The 17,622-nt window shown below is 43.4% G+C and overlaps 1 protein-coding gene across 3 annotated transcripts in view; it reads right to left on the reverse strand.

The window, feature by feature from the left end:
* The window catches only part of LOC135107088 (microtubule-associated protein 4-like), a 493,319-nt gene that overhangs the window by 373,724 nt on the left and 101,973 nt on the right, over positions 1-17,622 (reverse strand). For all 3 annotated transcript variants that reach the window (XM_064016728.1, XM_064016741.1, XM_064016724.1), the window contains one exon: positions 120-195. The gene's annotated coding sequence lies outside the window, so the exon portion shown is untranslated. The remainder of the gene's footprint in view (positions 1-119; positions 196-17,622) is intronic.

A 17,622-nucleotide genomic window follows, 5' to 3' on the forward strand; every position in this document is an offset into this window, starting at 1 on the left:
GAGCGTAGAATTAAAGTAGGAAGATAACAAAGCAAGAAACTCTACGAGGAAACATGAGAAGCTGAAGGTAAGGAGGTAGAGGAAAAATGAATTCATGATAACGATATATAAACACTAACCTGAATGATTAACTGTAGTCTGTAAGCGGGCATTGGACTCCAGTCGTGACAAGACGACCTTCCTGTGAGTCATCATCTGGAAATATAAAGGAAAATCATTACTTACTGAAGGTGCCACACCCTAAACAGTCCAAAGGTTAAAAAAAATTATGAGAAGATCCAACTTAGGGCAATAAATCACATGATGCCCTAGCTATTATAAGTAAACCAAGACAAAGTGATCCATGCTTGGTCTCAGTGACTGCAGCTTGATAACCAAGTAACATAAAGCCCAGACAAACTGCACGGGAAGAGGAACACAGTCTTGGAATTAAGCAACAAAAGGAGTGTGCATGTTCCTGAAACACAGCGATGCCTAAGCCCCAGAATAGTGGGACAAGCGTGTCTATTCCTTTGTCTATCAAAATAGTTTCACTTGTCATGATGAATAAAACACGAAGCGACGGTTCGGTGCGCATCATGAGCACTGCACTCCCGCCCAGGCCTCGCTATCACACTTGAGGGAAGACACAAAGACTGGAATAGCAATGCACAACACGGGACAGACCAGCTCGCTCTTATTACATAATGAGGAGGAGGATAAGATGTATCAGTAGTAGTAGTAGTAGTAGTAGTAGTAGTAGTAGTAGTAGTAGTAGTAGTAGTAGTAGTAGTAGTAGTAGTAGTAGTATCATTTCCACCAAAAGAAGTAGTAATATTGTTGTAATCATCATAAATAAGGAAGCAAGCAGCGTAAGAAACAGAAAGGTTTGCAAAAGCTGGAATGGAAGTGATATAAAAGCAATACATTTGGCCTCCCCGCAGCACTGCCTGGCCTGCCCATGGGGGGGAAAGCAGTAGATACGTCACGTCACCAGTATACCTACTACAGCAATATCACCTGTTCCTTCTGCCTCCTTCCATGCCTCTCCTTGTCTCCTCTCCCGCTCCTTCACAGATTCGGCCTCTTTCATCTTACCCGTCTTTAATATCTATTTTTTATTTTTTTTCATCTCTTCTAGTCTCTCTCTCTCTCTTTCTCTCTCTTTCCTTCAGTGCCTTAGTCTCTCTTTGTTCTTTAATTAGCTGTCTCGTCTCTCTCTCTCTCTCTCTCTCTCTCTCTCTCTCTCTCTCTCTCTCTCTCTCTCTCTCTCTCTCTCTCTCTCTCTCTCTCTCTCTCTCTCCTAGTCCTCCTCCTTGCCTTCTTCCTCTCCCTCTTCCTCATTCTCCTCTTCCAATATCTCTTCTTCCTACTTCTTCTCCCCCCTCATCTTTGTCATCTTCCTCCTCTTCATATTCCTTCTCCTCCATCACCACCTGCACCACCTCTTCCTCTTCCTCTTTGTCATCTTCTTCATATTCCTCTTTCATCACATCCTTCTACGCTCTTTTCCCCCTCTTCCTTTATCTTATATTCCTCCTCCTTCATCACATCCTTGTACGCTCTCTTCCCCCTCTTCCGTTATTTCATATTCCTTCTCCTTCATCACCAGTTCCTCCTCCACCATTTCCTCCTCCTCCTCCTCCTCCTCCTCATATTACCAAAAACAGTACTAATCACCAAATGTTTAAAATTCACTGTGACAAATACTATGAAATCAAGCAAGAAAGGACACTATTCAAGCACTGTGGAATGTGATTATTAGACGAGAGTGAACTGTTTTTTTTTTTTTTCTCCCTACGTCTTTTACTTCTTGCCCTGTGTTCCGAGTCAGGAGTTCTCATGTTAGCTAGTTTTCTTCTTGTTCCTTCTCTCTTTCTCAAGTAGATAGTGTGTAGTGCATTCAGCCCCCGCTACCCCCACAGACTCTTTAGAACCAAAAATGCTGGTGTCCTTTTCTCTCTCTCTTTCTCTCTCTCTCTCTCTCTCTGCTCCTTCTGCTTCTTTCCGTCCTCCCGCTGCCTCTGTTCCTTCTCCTTCTCATCCTCGTCATCCTCCTTCTCATCCTCCTCCTACTCCTACTCCTTCTTCTCATCCTCGCCATCCTCCTCCTCCTCCTCCTCCTCCTCCTTCTCCTTCTCTTCATCGTCCTCGTTGTCCTCCTCTTCCTCCTCTTTCTTGATTGCAACCCCCCCTTCTCTCTCTCTCTCTCTCTCTCTCTCTCTCTCTCTCTCTCTCTCTCTCTCTCTCTCTCTCTCTCTCTCTCTCTCTCTCTCTCTCTCTCTCTCTCTCTCTCTCTCTCTCTCAATGTCCACTCTAGTATCAACAGACATACGTACATGGAATCGAAAATCATTAACCACAGAAATGCATAATTAATAACACAATAATTTTCAAGTCAGACTCCTACGTAAATCCAGCGATGAAAACAGGAAGAGTCCGCAACGTCTCGATAAAACAAGAGCCTCGGAGTCTGAAGTCCTGGTCCCTTTCTCAGACTGTAACTCCAGGCAGGACTCGGCTTTTATGCAAATACACTTCTTTTCATTATGAGCGCGTTTGTGCATAAGTGCTTGTAACTTGTTGTGAAAAGACAGACCTCGGCTTCAGAAGGCAAGCTGGATGCTGGTGTTAGCGTCAGATGGAGAGAGAGAGATGAACAGAGGACAAGAGGATGGTTGACAATGATCGCGCAGTGTCCTTTACTATTCCTACAAGTATTAGCTTACTTCAGCGGTTGTCTCCAGAAGGCATGCTGGGTAATGATGTTGCTGCGAGACGGAGAGACAAAGGAGGAGGACAGAAGATCGGTGACGTGATTATACGTCTCTTAGTGCCCCTGGAAGTTTTAACTCACTCCAGCGGTTGTCTTATAGAAAGCAGTTTAAGTATTTTCAATATACCAGACTGATATTTGAGTGCTGGCTGCTCTTCTGAACTATATAGCAACTTGCACGCCTGTTCCCTTTCAGTTCGGGACGCATCTAAAACTATAACCATCTAAAATGTCGACATATTAACCTCATTTTAAACGAAACACAGACGACATATGTACACAAATGCTATAGTTTACGATTAATTTTTATACAAGTGTAATATTGGCATAATTCTTTTGGTTGTGAATATGACTTTTTTTTTCGTTTAATTTTATCACTGGCTACTCTGATCTGTATTGTACACGTAAATTACAGCAGTGTTTTAGTGAAAATAAGGTTACTTGAATTTGACTCTCTCTCTCTCTCTCTCTCTCTCTCTCTCTCTCTCTCTCTCTCTCTCTCTCTCTCTCTCTCTCTCTCTCTCTCTCTCTCTCTCTCAACACCTACTACACATACAATACTAAAAGAGACATCTGCCTTAGCCACCGCTGTGATCGTCTTGCCGCATAACAAGAGGCAGTAAGCGTGGCTCGACTTCCCTTACCCAGTTATTAGATGGGACCAGCACCCACATGCACGCTGGGTCTATGGGGCGAGCAGCTTCCAACTCAAGCAAAATGAGGGGGCTGGCGGAGGGCTAAGCATCAAATATCACAGGGAAGCAAGCCTGTATACACACTAACCGCTTCATCCCCGCAGACACCTTAACCACTGGGATCTTTAATGAAAAAAACTGTTCCTGTATGTTCATTATAGAAAGGAGCTGCTCTGATGGATATACCACTAATACTACTATGTTTTATCATTTAATATTATCCACTTCACCGCGGTCCTCTCTTCCTTTCGCTTCTGTTTCTTCCGTATTGCCTTTTCTTCTATTTTGAAATTTTAGCTTGTAGGGTTTTCTTGCTTCGCTGCCATCTCCCTGCAGGCGAGTTTCATTTCATACTTTGTTTCCGCTTCGTATTTCGTTTGCTCTCTCTTTCCCTTTCTTTCTGAGAGAGAGAGAGAGAGAGAGAGAGAGAGAGAGAGAGAGAGAGAGAGAGAGAGAGAGAGAGAGAGAGAGAGAGAGAGAGAGAGAGAGAGAGAAGCAGGTAATATATGCAGGCAGGTACGAGTAAGAGCTACACAAGAGCACTAAGAGTACAGTAGAGCCAAACACCACTTGCCAAGCTGCTACTCAGAAATCTCCTATTACTTCTACCGTTCCTGCTTCCACTACATTGAGTGTTTCGGAGGGAAATAGTGTGGGGAATAAGTTTACCTAACGGCCGGAAAAAAAACACCGTGGCTGCTCCTGATAAGAACAGGCGCTGTACTGTACGTATATGTGTGTGTGTGTGTGTGTGTGTGTGTGTGTGAGACGCCCTCCCTCTCTTTGCCGCCCTCGCTTGGCGCTCCTGACTCCGGTATAGGTGCTCCACTTGGGCAAAGGCTGGGATGGAGATGAGGGATGTCTGAGAAGGGAATGCTTGCTGGGATGAAGAGTATAGGTTAATTATATAGAAAAAGTGTCCCATGAATTATTTTACTAGTGATGGTGGTGGTGCTGGTGGTAGGATTAGGAGGAGGAGGAGGAGGAGGAGGAGGAGGAGGAGGAGGAGGAGGAGGAGGAGGAGGAGGAGGAGGAGGAGGAGGAGGAGGAGGAAGGGGAAAAGAAGAAACAGAATAGTAATAGCTGCATGATAGTAGTAGTAGTAGTAGTAGTAGTAGTAGTAGTAGTAGTAGTAGTAGTAGTAGTAGTAGTAGTAGTAGTAGTAGTAGTAGTAGTAGTAGTAGTAGTAGTAGTAGTAGTAGCAGTAATAGCAGTAACAGCAAAGCACTATCACATTCATACTAATCTACACAGCATACCATCTAAAATAAAATAATAAATCAATAAATAAAAAACGAAAAAAAACATACTACTTAAACCAATAACCATCATCATCCACTACCTCGCTTGTTCCGGTAACCAAACCAAAGCAGTTTCTTTTCCCCACGCTTCTCTTTTCTGCAGGCAATTTTCCCCGTCCGGACTCGCCCATCAGGAGGCCCCATCTACAAGTTCGCCTCTCTGATAGCAGCGCCTTACAGTTGCCAGCTGCGGCGGTCCCCTCCCCTCGCCCTGCCCTTCCCCCTCATGCCAATTCCCGTATAATCACACACTTCTGGCAAATTTTCTTTCCAGGTCGATCATCTCAAGTTGTTTATGATGCCACTGTGGTACGCAATAGTGGGACGCCGCGACACACACACACACACACACACACACACACACACACACACACACACACACACACACACACACACACACACACACACAGAGAGAGAGAGAGAGAGAGAGAGAGAGAGAGAGAGAGAGAGAGAGAGAGAGAGAGAGAGGGAGAGAGAGAGACGAACAGACAGACAGACACCAGATACAAACTGATAAAGCGAAAGACAAAGAGACAAATAAAAAGATGAAAGGATTTTTGCAGAGAGAAGCAAAAATGCAAACTGACATACAAACGGACAGACATACAATAAAAACGGACAGACATACAAAACCAAACCTTGGAATTCCTTCTTTTTGAATTTCAAGAAAAAAAAAATATCATCAATTAATGACATAAGAAAGTAAGGAGACTACAAGAGAAAAGCTGACCCCCACAAGACACAGAGGAAAGGGTGTTACTGCTCTTGCGTTACCCTCTTTTTATGTACGAGGGGCTCTGGCCAAGGGAAAGAAAACCAGTAAATAAAATAATATACAACAAGACCACTGAAGCTGCCACTCCCTAAGGAAAACCGTCCAAAACCAAGTGAAAGTAAAGGAAAAAAAAAAAAGCCATTAAAGATGTGAGTCCCTAAAGAAAATTGTCAAAAGCAAGTCAGAAAAAAAAAGAAAGAAAAAAAGATTCACTGAAACTGTTAGTCCCTTAAGAATTAATCCAAAAGAGAGTTCAAAATTTTAGTGTGAAGTGTCTGGAGACTTTGTGTAGTATTTGTCATCACTAAGAGCAATGACGTAAGCAGAAAACTAGGCAGAAAAACCTGAACTCTTTTATCACCACAGTTTTCGCTTCCTTTGATTTTTTCCCTATTAAAAAAAAAAAAATGGGAGGGGTTATCTTCGCTCCGTGTGTGTGTGTGTGTGTGTGTGTGTGTGTGTGTGTGTGTGTGTGTGTGTGTGTGTGTGTGTGTGTGTGTGTGTGTGTGTGTGTTTGACATCCCCTTCCATTTTTGTATGACACAACTTTGCACCACAAAACACCAAATACCTCGAAAGCAACTATAAAATTTCAGGGTACAAATAATTCCATAAGTTGAATCTTTTTCCCCGAAAAAAGAAGAGGAGGAGGAAAAAAGTTCAAAATATTTTCCATCCTTATTTTTCCTTTGCTATTTCCAGTATCAGCAAGATTTTTGTATGTGTATCACAAACTTTGCTACCACTCCTTGGTAACCCTGACACTTGTACGATCAACAAAACATTATTTGAAGATATGCATGCTAAACTTCACGTAGAGACCAGCGCATTTTTGTCCACAAGCGATGCTCCAGCTGCTCCCAACGCCAAACGCCACACGCCTGTCACCTGTCTCCTCCACCTCCAAACTTCTCCCCCTCAAAACACCTGCCTCGCCCTTAGCAGTGCACTATCCCCCCACACCCCTCTCCCTCTTTCTCCCTCTCTTTCCCACTCGCCCCATGCCATTACAGCGCCCTTCCATTTCATCTGTCAACCCCCACACCATAACACGCTCTCCCATCCCCTTCCAACCTCCTCTTCTAGTGTTCCAGCATCCCACATTGCTATGCCCGCCTCCCTTCTCCTCTCAGCGTGAACATCGTAGCTACTCATTCTGCTGTATTCTTTATCCCCTCCGTACTTGCACAGCGGCTGGCGTCTCCTCCGTCCAGCCATCAACACCCAACACCACAGTTAAGTCTCCCTCCTTTCCTTTCCCTTCCATTTCCCCTCTCATCTCTCTCCCAACCACACAACGTTCCCTAAACTTTTTTACACCCCACCCAAATCCGGGACCACCCCTTTCCCCTTCCCCATCACTCTAAAACATCAATATCACAGCTTCCCTCTTTTTCTTCCCCCTCCCCCCCATTCTCCTGCTACCCCTATCTCGGAAGTCCCACCACCGCAAAAAAAAAAAAAGAGGGAAAAAAGGAAAACATCCACTGCTATCATTTTCAACTTCCAGGAAACAATGAAAAATAATAACGTTCTCACGGCGATATATCCTGCGAGCGAGGTGATGCGAGGGATGGAGTTCGCAAAGACGAATAGCGCACTTGGGCCCAGCAAGACTCCCCCGCTTGCCACAATGAGGTTCCATATATCCGGGGAATGAAAACGCCAAGAGGTAATAGGAGAAGGCAGAGACCTAGAGCAGAGGCGACGGGTCAGTCAGTACAGCGGAAGGGATGGAGGAGGAGCACGGAGCCGCAGAGAGGAGAAAGTGATGAAGTCTAAGATACGAGATTGCCTGCGTGGAAGTCTGCCTTGCGTCGGGCGGAGACACCGACAGATTAGCGTCACGCGGTAAAAGTGGCGGCATTTGTTGCGTCGGGGCAGGATTGGCAGGTCTTTGTGTCGACTTCCTGCTGTGTTTCGGTGGTGTTTTTTTGTTTTTTTTTTTTTTTTTTTTTTCGAAGCCAGCCACTTTTACTTTAGTGTATCAGTGTATCAGGTACGGAAATGTGAAAATAGTGTCGATTTATTTGTATGTAGCTAAACTGACGACCGCTTATGTGACACAAATCTGCGTTAACACTCTCTCTCTCTCTCTCTCTCTCTCTCTCTCTCTCTCTCTCTCTCTCTCTCTCTCTCTCTCTCTCTCTCTCTCTCTCTCTCTCTCTCTCTCACACACACACACACACAAACACACACACACATACCATTGCTAACATCAAATGCTTTCGATTCGTCAAGCAGATCTGCCCTTCATTCAAGCGAGGCCAAGGGGGACGGCTGGCGTACATCATCCCAGTAACACGAGCCTGGCCTCCCTTCCCTGTGCTCGTCGCCACCTCTCGAGGGTAGCCGAGGAGAACTGATTTGATCTGGAATGTGTATGATGCAGCGCCCCCGTGACTTGAGAGATTGGAGCGAGCCTTAAAGATGGATGGGGGCAGCGAGGCGTCAGCGCGAAGGTCCTGGCTGCTATAAACGCCCCCAAGCTTATCCCAAGAACTTAGCTCCCTTCATCCATCTTGGGATTTATAAATTTCGCCGCGTCATCCTGAACGCTCCGTCTACCTTAGCACCTTATCGTCCTCGTTGTATATCCCCGACGTAAAGTGAAGAAGAGTAAAAAATGTTTAGTTGGTGTTCATACAGCAGTGAATTCATGAGATCATAAGAAGATATGGGAATCTGTAAGACGTCGTCAGGTTTACACGGAAAAACATACCTCTCGATTTCCACTTATCCACTTATTCAGTGAAGAAGGATGCTCATTGTTGCAGGCAATCAAAAGTGTTGGTTATAAACATAAGATTATAAAGAAATCTTTAAGAAGCCATCAGACTACACGTGGCAGTCCCATTGTATGAAACATACCTATATATTTCCATCTATCATACACCTATCATCCATAAATTTGTCTAATGTTCTTTTAGCGCCGCCTAATGACTCGGCACTAACAGTCTGATTACCCAGTCCATTCCATTCATCTCTTCCACTCATCCTTGGAGCACAATAAAGATTTAAGCGTAAGTCATTTAACACGCAAGAAACATTCCGCTTTGAAATAATATCTTACACTGTACCTTTCCATTCTGTTTCCTTCTCTTTACTTGCGAGAATCCTTTTTTTTTCTTTTCCTTTCCTCCGCTTTCCTTGTCCTCATTTGTCTTTGCATTTTATCCCTGTCTCCTTCCCTTCCCTTCCTTCCGTTCTTTCACCTTCCTCTTCTTTTTGAGCTTAATCTCCTTCCCACATTCCAGCATCACACACGCATTTTTCCCGTCATACATCAAGCTAAATGACTCTCTCTCTCTCTCTCTCTCTCTCTCTCTCTCTCTCTCTCTCTCTCTCTCTCTCTCTCTCTCTCTCTCTCTCTCTCTCTCTCTCTGCCGTTGTGGAAATATAGATGTCAGAGAGAGAGAGAGAGAGAGAGAGAGAGAGAGAGAGAGAGAGAGAGAGAGAGAGAGAGAGAGAGAGAGAGAGACGCCTCGTTTCTTTGGAGAGCTCCCTGTAAGAGGATGACAGGTATATTCTTGTATCTGCTCCTTTATAAACACATCCACCATTTGCTGCGCGGCTCTCCTCGCTCTACAAACCAACCTCAATTTCTTCCACTACTTCTTCTATTATGAGTATTCTCTGTAGCTAGAATGATTATTGTTCCTCACCTCTATACCTTGTACTGACCACCTCTGCTTTTTTAATCTCATTTTTACTGCATTCACTCAATTATAAAATTTAACAAAGGTTTTCATGAAGCGTAAAGTTTTATGGCTACTCATTGCACTTATCAGGAGCTAAACTCAATAGCGGACAGTTGCGTATAGTAGAATTATAGCAATTCTACGGTACATAAGCCGAATTACGAAGACTTCTAGAGCTACATCGGTTCGAATGAGAAAGATCACCTCATGCCAGTACCTATGGAACCAACAATCAGTAATAGAGAATGAGACTAGGCCAACCATCACACGGTAATTCTAGATATGCCAAAATATGAAGACTTCTAAATATTTACGCACAACAACGCGAGGAATCACTAAATACCATTACTAATAATACGAACAGCCAGCCTTAGATCGCAATAGAGAACATAAGGAGGATGTAAGAGACTAGGTATATTTAAGTCAAACTATGAAGACTTCTGAATATTTATGGCCACGGGAGAGAGAGACAACTATATCCCTGCATCTTTATGTACAACAGTCAGTCTTAGATTGCAATAAAGGACTGAATTAGGGCTGCTACCCGAAACTGCAACAATTAATAACGAAAAGTACGAAGTTTTAAATATTTACGGATAAGAGATAGATAATACATGTACTTATGAGAACAAGAGTCACCAGTAGATCGTAATAGAGAACAAAGTTAGGGCGGCTCTTGGTATCCTCAGACATCCTGGTGTCGGTGCAAGACGGTGCAGCTTAAAGGAAGAGAGATGGAGTTCCAAAGGGCAACACAACGAAAGTTACACAAGTTTGCCGCCGATGGTTCAGAGAAATATTTTAATGATGATTTGAATATTTTTCCTCTTTTTCTTTGATGGACTGAATCGTGTGGAACTGGACGGCCGAAAAATAAAGGCTTGATATGTATGTGGTAAAGCAGTATTGAATATTGACTAAAGCAAATCAGAATAGGAAACCAAGGCAGAGAGAACGAAAAAAATGAAACTAATGCTCTTTCTTTTACCATACATAATACAACATAGAAGCAAACAAACAGCCATTACCAGTGTTTGCATCCAAGTGAGGCTCATAAAAGAACATTTACATAAAACCGCAGGTAATGGCAGGTGACTTGAAAAGAATAAAGGTGTTAATTAAGTGGATAACAATTTGTATTAAGCATAAACTAAGCCGTCTCAAGTAGAAGAAAAAGCATTGATCAATATTGTTATTGAATGGGGAGTGTGTGTGTGTGTGTGTGTGTGTGTGTGTGTGTGTGTGTGTGTGTGTGTGTGTGTGTGTGTGTGTGTGTGTGTGTGTGTGTGTGTGTGTGTGTGTGTGTGTGTGTAGGTCCTCTCTATAGAGCCAGCAGATAAGATCCAGAATTTTAGAAACAAAAGGTTCCACAAGATTGGCTTTAAACTTTCCCCCTCATAACATCTACGGCCTTGCTTCCTTCCTTCCTTCCTTCCTTCCTTCCTACCCTTCCCCTCCCCTTCCTCTTCCCGTAGTCTCCTGCAAAAGCCAGACCTCGTTCATTCTTGAAGTCACATATATATGTTCTTTTTTCTTAAACTTTCAATGAACGTTTTTCCTTCCTAGTGATACCAGCATAGCACTAAGACTGCAAATGAGAGAGCGAGAGAGAGAGAGAGAGAGAGAGAGAGAGAGAGAGAGAGAGAGAGAGAGAGAGAGAGAGAGAGAGAGAGAGAGAGAGAGAGAGAGAGACACGTTAAACTTTCCCAACAAAGGTCAAGGCGGATTCAGGTATACGGCCATGTTGCAGAATGAAAGCAAGACCCAGACAACAGGAAATGAATGGGTCTGGAGAGAAGAAGTAGCTTGAGGACGAAAAGAGAAGGAAAAAAATATATGAGGAAAAAGTGGACGAGGAAAGCATGCGTGATTCTGATCCAAACATTTTTTTTTTACCTGTGTCTCTATTGTCGTGGAAAACGAAGACAAAGGTTGAGTAGAATGTGTTTGTTTGAATGAACTTGTTTATTTTCTCGTGAAGTCTTAATGTGAATGATCAGTTACTGTAGAGAGGCTGAGAAGAAGTGAGAGAGTGAGAGGGGGAAGAAGGAGAGAAAATTCAAACATTTTTACCTTTGCCTCTATTGTCTTGGAATTCAAAGAGAAAGGCTGAGTAGAGTGTGTTTGTTTGAATGATTTTATTTATTTTCTCTGGAATTCTAAGTGATTAGTTAATAAGGAAAGCAAGTGAAAGAGAGAGACAGGGGGAGCAGGAAAGAAGATTCACATTTACCTGTGTGTGTATTGTCATGGAATACAAAGAAATGTTGAGTACAATGTATTTTTTTTAATGAGTTTATTTTCTCGGGAAGTCTAGCTATGAATGACTAGTTAATGAGAAGAGAAAGAAAAAAGATAGGAGAGAGAGAGAGGAGGGTGGGGGATGAGAGAAGGGAGAAGACTAAAGACACTCGAAGAGGAAGAGAAAAAAAGACGAAAGAAAAGGAAAGAAAAAAACAAAAGAGAACATACTAGAAGACTTAATGAGGCAGACACAGACAGACCAACATAAAAAGGCAGATTTTTGCAGCCACGTGAATCTGTGAAGAGAAAAAAATTGCAGGAAAAGGAGGCAGAGAGAGAAAAACATGCCTTCCAGAAGAGCCCCCGGCCTGGCTCATCTCCAGACTGCATGACTCAGATGAAGGCTGACCTCAACCACCTTCCCCCGAAGGCCTTACCTTCCTGAGGCTTGAATATCTTTCCCTCGATCAACCGCTGGCCCGCCCCTTCCTGGCTCTCCGCCTCCCTGCTACAATGTGTCTTGCCTTACCTCTTCACTGCGCACCTCTGCCTACTCTCACTATGCAGCGGAGGGAACACAAGAGCGTACACTCTCAGTTCCCAGCACAAGGTATCTACAGTACAGTACGTCGATGTTTCTTGACTCTCTTATCGCTCAAACGACGCGGCGTTTGCTTTGCATCAACAGGAAAGGTAAAGATCTTGAATCTTGAGCGCACTGACATCAGTCACAATATGATGAGGTCGCTTACCCCCGAGAGCTTCCTCCTTTCGTGGAAACCAAGGCGGAAGTCACGCGAGAAACAAACCACTAGCGTTGCATTTTTTTTTTCTTTTTCCGTACATACAAAAGTGAGACTTTGGGAATGACTTGAAGCCTTTTCAGTCTTTCTGTTCGTGGCCACAAACAGTCACACGAACATAGTTTCATTACATATTTTAACCATTTGCACACACGCACGCACTTTCTCCCTCTCTCTCTCTCTCTCTCACACACACACACACACACACACACACACACACACACACACACACACACACACACACACACACACACACACACACACACACATACACACGCACACACACAGGGCAATAATGGCCCGTCGTGCTTTCCTCGACCCCAAAGCAGCGTCAGCAGGAGGAAGGAGCGGCTTCGTTCTGGTCTTTTGTGAAATAAGGAAAATTTCTCGGAATGTCAGATGCGGCACCAGCGCGCACTGAAAGGAAATAAATTGAAATGTCAAAAAATGTTCGTGTCCTTACCGTGAGAAATCTGAAAACAACGCAGCAGTCATTAAGATCACACATTCGCAAACCAATTAATACCGCGGAAAAAACTCTGAATATTTCTAAATACACGCGCAACTTGCCAATTATTACACTGACAAAGGCGAGACAGCTTCAGGTAACGAGAAAGAAGAGCGCGCCATCCAATATTGAAACGCTGCTCCTCTTAATGCGAAATGTTTGCAGGGGACAAACACAAGAGGCGGGGTAGTGTCCGGTGACGCCTGCGAGGACACTCACGGCACCCTGGAACACGACGAGGGACGAGGGAAGAGGCGTAGTAAGCACTTTTCTTTACGGCTCTGGTCGGGTCTGCCTCTCGTAAACTGCGTATATATTGGCTAATTTGGAATATCTGGATTTCTTTCTCTTGTGCAAGTGTGTTTTTTATGGTCTCTTTATACTCGTGGTGGTGTTTTTCTATGACTATTGCTATTGTTCCAGCCACGTTGTTAAGTCTGCATGTGCACGATTACTGTCTATCGCTGAGTGGTCTAGAATCGCCCACGTGTTTGCCATTTACCTCTGATTACTGCTACGGGAACGCAGAGCACCGTGATAGGCAGTTAACATAGGGTTTCAAAGCACTATTCATACCGGTACTAATATCACTGCTCTTGCTGGCACATTAGGGGCTCGCCACCCAGAGCCACACCAGAAGGTCAAAGGCGATGTTCATTGACGTGAGAAATATACGGATTATGTATTCATGATGACAAGTTAATGATCATGGTGGAGATAATGCTCTTTAAATACCTCATCTCTGACAAGTTTTAATTCCTCTTCTCTCCAGCGACAATTTTTCATGTTTCAACCCTTCACCTTCATATAACCGTCTCTTTGCATTCATTCCAAATAAAGATGACAATAATATATCAATTAATTAATGACCTTATTTCGGACTTATGATCTTACTGAAGAAAAAGTTTTATTAATGCCTAAGAATCATCACAGTCTGTAACAACCTTAATAATCAAAATAAGAATCCCTGTATTAAACTTACCTATCTATTTCCACTATCATCATCCATATATCTTTCTAATCTTTTCAGAACTCTTTTATGACTCAGCACTAACCACCTAATTACTGAGTCTATTCCATTCACTTCCCACTCTATTTGAGAACCAATTCCTTCTTGTATCTTTTATAAATCTAATTTTATCACACATGTGTCCATGATTTCTCGTCCTGCCCTGTTTACTGATTGGTATTGATCTTTTTTTCTGAACTATCAACACACTAGTGACAATAAGATAAACTAGACTTTGATGCAACACAGCCCGGCCAAGGTCTCAGTCTACTTGCCCTTGTGTGGGTAATTCAAACCGCAGCAGTAGTTCATGCTCATGCTGAAAGTTCCGCCCGCGATTTCTTGCAGCAGTTTTTCAATTAAACTTTACTCATCGACAACAGCGGCACCTGATCTTTAAGTAAAAAAGCACCACCGTCACCCGAGCTGGTGCAGAGGGAAGGGAAGACCCGTCAGCGATATTCAAGGCGACAAGGGACCTGTTACGCCAGTCTCTCTCTCGCTCCTATGTCTTGCTGCAGCGGCTCAAGTTTCCCTGGTGTCGCTCACTCGTTTCTCGTGTTTATTGTTGTAGAAATGCGTCGTTTACGAAGAAAAAAGTAGGTATTGTTCATGCGTTATGTCTAAATTTTGTGGAGATCCGTATGCTATCTCTCTCTCCCTCTCTCTCTCTCTCTCTCTCTCTCTCTCTCTCTCTCTCTCTCTCTCTCTCTCTCTCTCTCTCTAAGAACAAAATTGGCACCCAGCAATAAACCACAATAGCACAATACTTCATAACTTTGACAGTCCCCCTTAAAGAACAACATTACCACAGTCACATTACACCCACTTCACAACAAGACCGTACGGAGGGAAGGACCAATATTCATCAGCTTCCCCACACGTCCTCAATAATATCAAGTGACGCTAAATGTGTTTATCCAAGCCTGATGACATGGCCTCACAACAGCCCCTCAGAAGCCTCCCAGGAGTGGAATATGAAATGCATACTGGTAATCCCTCGTGCCTCCACACACAGCTGTTCATCAAGCCACCCGGCCAGCTGTTTGAAACCTCTCACTTGGATTATAAACAAATGGGTCAGTGTTCGGTGCTGATCACGCCTCCGAAAAGTACTGGACAAGGGAGGGGCTTAAGTAGGAATGAGGACAGGAAGAATAAAGAAGAGAAAAAAGGAGAAAACCTTATAAAGAAAGAAGAGACATGATGAATGCAGGTCAGAACGAAGAGGAATAGAACCTGATGAAAACTGAAAGTAGAGGATGAATGCAAGTTAGAAAAAAAGGAAAAAATAAGAGGACGAGAGAAAGTAAGGTACAAAATGTAAAGAAAATACAAAATGTGAAGAAAATGTTCATAATCCCTTTTCTTTTTTTTTTTTTTTTTGAGGAAAAGAGCTTCAGAAAATAAGGGAAGTCACAAGAAGCCATCAAGTCTACATGTGGTAATCCCGGTACAGAACATAAACTCTCCATTGACTCGACATTAACGACCAGATTACTTTTTCATTCATCTACCACTCTATCTGATAACCAATTTCTTGACTAACAAGCTGTTTGAATATACAATCGAAAAATATCAAAATAATAACTTCTTTTGTTTTCTTTTCAGCATTATTCACACAGAAACGGCGCATTTGTTTTGTTGTAGAGGTGAGCAGCGTTGGTCGGCCCATGAGGCAAACACAACACCAAGTCTGGCAACTGTGCGCTGGCCAAGTGTTACTCCCAGTAATAGTGCGGCGTGAGGTCGAGTATGACCTCAACATATTTCTCTTTGTTCTTCAATTCCTCGCTGGTTTGTTGGCGAGGCGAGATCCTGTGTCCTGTAGTCACGCGTGGGACTTGCCATTGTTCCTCCTCGCCTCCCAAAACGTTGCGGCCAAGTATATGAAAAATAAAGTAAAATAAAAAAAAAACATAACCTTTGTCACTTAACATCACGAAAGCAAACCAAAGAAAAAAATTAATTTCTACCATTGTTCCTCGTCGCATTCCGGAACGTAGCGGCTAAATATATAAAAAAAAATACATAACCTAGCTTTCACTGCACTTTATATAAAAAAAAAAAAAAATTGGAAGTAAAAAGAAAAAATAGAAAAAAAAAGTTTATTTCAAGTTAAATCTGGAAAGTTTTCACCGTAGAGTTGTCCCGTCAAACCTGCTTCCTTGCGGGCAACTGCGGGAGGAGACGCACACACACACACACACACATACACTAAAGACTACATTTTTTTTCTTTAACCATTCTGGAAATAAAGTTGGTGCACAAATATCCCTGAACTTTGCCTTTTACATATGGGGGTTTACAGCAGCCCTTTTGTGCAGGAGCAGCGGCGGTGACTGTGTCTGTGCGGGGAGGGGACAGTGTGGTGAAGCGACGGTGGTGGTGGTGAGAAGGAAGAGGAGGAAGAGGGGCAGGAGGAGCAAGAGAAGGCTGGTTATTTCTTATCTATGAGCTTCCGCTGTTTCATGGTAGTAGTGACAGTAACTCTGGGAATAAAAATACACATATAAAAACAAAGAAAATAATATAAAGGCCAAGATAAAGCGGGTAGTGTTTCATCAGACACTAAATCTTTTCCGTACTCGACCACTTATCAAACCTGTACCGTAACTGTATACTGAACTAGCCTTAATGATTCATAATTTCCATTCTCGTTGGCTATTTATAACTCTCTCTCTCTCTCTCTCTCTCTCTCTCTCTCTCTCTCTCTCTCTCTCTCTCTCTCTCTCTCTCTCTCTCTCTCTCTCTCTCTCTCTCTCTCTCTCTCTCTCTCTCTCTCTCTCTCTCTCTCTCTCTCTCTCTCTCTCTCTCTCTAGCCCCATAAGTCCTCATAGACGCAGTTTGTGCTGACACCTACTAATGTTATGTTAATCGTTGTACATTGCCTTCTCTAAGCCCCGCGCCTCCGCCTTGAACCAGTAAGTCACGATCGTAGCTAAGGTGAGCAGGTAACTTGTGCGTGAACTTAATTTCCGAATACACACACAAAAAAGAGAGAGAGAGAGAGGAAGGAAGGTGGCACTGGGGGAGATATACTGGCGGACACAGACACAGACAGAGATCCCTTATTAATGTTCCCAAAATCCCCGTTAATGAAGCACAAACACTATTACTATTCATTTTTTTTCGTGTGTGTGTGTGTGTGTGTGTGAGAGAGAGAGAGTGTGAGTGGGTGGGTGGGTGGATGTGTCTCTGGGCGTGTGAGCGCAAAAACACTCGCTGTATGAATCTGGTCATCCGTAGTGGGATCTTTGTTTTCATTTCCGCAAAACAACTGGTGCGGTGTTGTGTGATGACGCCCATCATATCCTGATCCAAATCCATGAAGAGAGAGAGAGAGAGAGAGAGAGAGAGAGAGAGAGAGAGAGAGAGAGAGAGAGAGAGAGAGAGAGAGAGAGAGAGAGAGAGAGAGAGAGAGAGAGAGAGAGAGAGAGAGAGAGAGAGAGAGAGAGAGAGAGAGAGAGAGAGAGAGAGAGAGAGAGAGAGAGAGAGAGAGAGAGAGAGAGAGAGAGAGAGAGAGAGAGAGAGAGAGAGAGAGAGAGAGAGAGAGAGAGAGAGAGAGTGTGTGGGCGGGGTGGGGGAGGTGATTAAACACTGAAGCACGCAGACAGGAGAAAGAATGATAAAAACCAAGAGAAAAACAAAGAAAATAATAGACAAGCAGAAGCAAATATCCCGAAAAACAGATAGGACTGACTATGCCACACACACACACACACACACACACACACACACACACACACACACACACACACACACACAGTGATTTGAAGCGATCCTAATGTCAGTCAGTTAATGAAAGCCTCCACAAAATAGACGGCAATT

The sequence above is a fragment of the Scylla paramamosain genome, chromosome 14 (assembly GCF_035594125.1).
Source record: "Scylla paramamosain isolate STU-SP2022 chromosome 14, ASM3559412v1, whole genome shotgun sequence".
Taxonomy (NCBI): Eukaryota; Metazoa; Arthropoda; class Malacostraca; order Decapoda; family Portunidae; genus Scylla; species Scylla paramamosain.